The sequence below is a fragment of the Suricata suricatta genome, chromosome 13, assembly GCF_006229205.1.
Source record: "Suricata suricatta isolate VVHF042 chromosome 13, meerkat_22Aug2017_6uvM2_HiC, whole genome shotgun sequence".
In the NCBI taxonomy this organism is placed as follows: domain Eukaryota; kingdom Metazoa; phylum Chordata; class Mammalia; order Carnivora; family Herpestidae; genus Suricata; species Suricata suricatta.
In genome coordinates, this window is record NC_043712.1 from 35,454,407 (window position 1) to 35,457,244 (window position 2,838).

The 2,838-nt window shown below is 46.4% G+C and overlaps 1 pseudogene; it reads left to right on the top strand.

The window, feature by feature from the left end:
- Positions 1 to 1,652: 1,652 nt before the first annotated feature.
- The window catches only part of LOC115276257, a 2,850-nt pseudogene continuing 1,664 nt past the window's right edge, over positions 1,653 to 2,838 (top strand).

Genomic DNA, 2,838 nt, shown 5'->3' on the forward strand with positions numbered 1-2,838 from the left:
GGTTCTGTGTTCTGTCCCACAAAGCCTGATGTAGAGCTTGAAACCACAAATCATCAGATCATAACCTGAGCGGAAATCAAGAATCAGACACTCAACTAACTGAGTCACCCAGGTCCCTTATAAAAGTAACTTTAATGTCTAACATTCCATTATATGAAAAGGCATCTTCGGGCATTTATCAGTAGAGAGTTATTGTGTTCCCTATATTCATTCACAAATATGGCTGTGATAAATGCTTTTATTGAGTGAGATCGGCCCCCCAATCTCATGGATTCATTAGAATTTTTTCCCAGAGGTAGAAATGCTGAGTTATGTGGGCTTGTTGGTATTCCATTTTCTAGGCAAACTGCTCTCCAGGGAGGCCAGAGGACAGTGTAAGGGGCTCTTGACTACATGTGTCCCTTCCTTTCCTCAGCTGCCTGTCTGCTTCAGAGATAAGTAGGGGCCAGACCACAAGCAAGACCAGGTCCCTGACAGCAGAGCTGCCATACCCGTGGGCTGCAGCCACAAAGGTAAAAACTTCCCTTCCCTTCCTCACTGTCCCAGGTGGACTCCTGCCCAGCTGGGGCTTTAGGTATCAGAGTTACCGATTTTCTTCGATCTCAGGTCTCCTCCAAAACCTATTATGGCCATATTCCCTGCTGGCCATATCATGATGGGAGACAAAGCATTTAGATCTTCCCTCCAAGAATGCACACACACACACACACACACCACACCACACCATCCCACACTCCCAAAGGAACAGGCAGAGACCCTCACCAATGACAGTGCCCTGCCTGATGAGGACAGCTCAAGCAATCCATGAGAGACTTGGAACAGGAGCACCTGTTCAGCCTTTTTATAATGTACATGAGGAAACTGAGGCCCAGGGACTCGCTCCAGCCACCCAAAATATCCATGTCGTGGGCGGGGCACATCCCATAGCTCTGGGCTCAGTGCACAAGATCTTCCTAGCCATTCAGTTCATTCCAGGTGAAGCAGCTTTCATCCTGCACTCCTCCACTCTGGGCACGAGGACTTCCATGGCTGCAGCTCTCACACAGGGCAAATCCCGAGCAGCAATCAGGCCCAGGCACACCATTTGTGGGCCAACACTTCTGTGTGCACAGCCCTGGCTGATGGGAGTAGGCAGGTTGGCTTCTCAAAAGGAGCCACTACCTTGGCCTCTGTAATCACAGCATATTCCTGTCACTATGGAAACCTGCTGTGGCATTGACTGTAATGTTTACTTTTCATTATCTGAGGGTCTGGGAGAGCCACTGGGAGGAATGGGAGATAAACTGGGGCAAAATTTCACAGGGGGTACTCAGAGTGGGCCTGCACTGAGCACATGGGAACGTCCTCCTGTGCTATATTGAGAGAGACGGGAAAGGGTCATAGGCTTGCACAGAAAACACAGTAAAACCCATGGTTGCATAACAGGGAGACCACTCTGAGTGGGATCACTGGTTCTCTGCTGGGCACATTTGTCTCCCCTTCACCTCCCAGAAACATTTGGCAATGTCTGGAGATAGTTTTGGTTGTTACAACTCAAAGAGGAGGTGCTATGGGCATCAGGTGCGCAAAGGTTAGGGACGGTGGTAAGCATCCGATCACTTACAGGACAGCTTTCCCCCAACCCCCCTGAACAAAGAATTCTCCAGTCTCACATGTCAGCAGTGCCGAGGCTGAAACACTCCGGGTTCAATATGGGGTGGGAGCTACCTTGCCTGACAAAGTATCTGACATATTCCTACCACGACTAAAGCAAGTGTGCTGAACAGTGAGATGGATCAGAGAGTACACAGAGCCATTGCTAGAGAGACAGAGTCTTCTAAACATCTGTGCAGGAGGGAGAGGCAGCTATCCGACATTCAATCTTTGGTGCCAACGCTTCAGCTCCTCTAAGCCTTGGTAACTCTTACCTGTAATACTTGAATGACAGTATCTTTTCCATGGGGTGTTTCAAAGAATATATCACAGAAAAGATGTTGGTGAATATTAACCCTTGTGTTCTACTATCCACCCACTCCTATACCCATACACACATACACACACACACACACACACACACACACACACACATACGCATGCACACACATGCCCCATTGCTTTTAAGAAAGAGCTATAGAAATATTATGAATGAGGATTCTATTATTGAGTCTGGGCAATTGCAGGTGAGATTCAGGAAATCCTGTATGCAAAGGCAGGCAGGTCCTTCTATAAGCTAGCTGCTTGTGTGGAACATAAGAATGGAGGCAGAGAGCCAGAATATTACACACGAATAAAGTATAAACATACAAGGACAAAGAAAAAACATTCCTTAGTCATCCCTGGGAAGAATGTCGCCAGATTCTAAAGAGCTGGGATAGAATTCAATGCCATATATCCTGCTATCTGATCACTGTAGTCAGCATGCTTAGGAGAAATTGCATTAACTGGTGAGTTGCATGGTTTTCATGCTATCATGTGGGGTCAATCACTCTAATTATTCCTGTGGTGACATCATAAAGCTCTGCCCCTTACGGAACATTTAATAATACTGTGTATTAAAATAGGCAGATCCCAATTCTGATGACAGTCAAGTCTGTGTGCTGAGGCTGGGCAGACTGAAGAAGTCATCCCCGTCACGGCTGAGCCTTTACCTAGTTCCTTCCAAAGTTATCAAAGTTTACAGATGCTTGAATATTTGTCTTTCTAAGAATGAGAGCAGCTGGGGGATTCTCCACCCTGAGATTCTAAGAAAGCCCAGATTATATGAAATTTGTGTGCATTTATATTAAATAGAAATAATTTACAGCCTTTTCCAGCTGTTGATCATAAAGCAGAGGAAAAGTCCTCCTTCACTGGGGATGA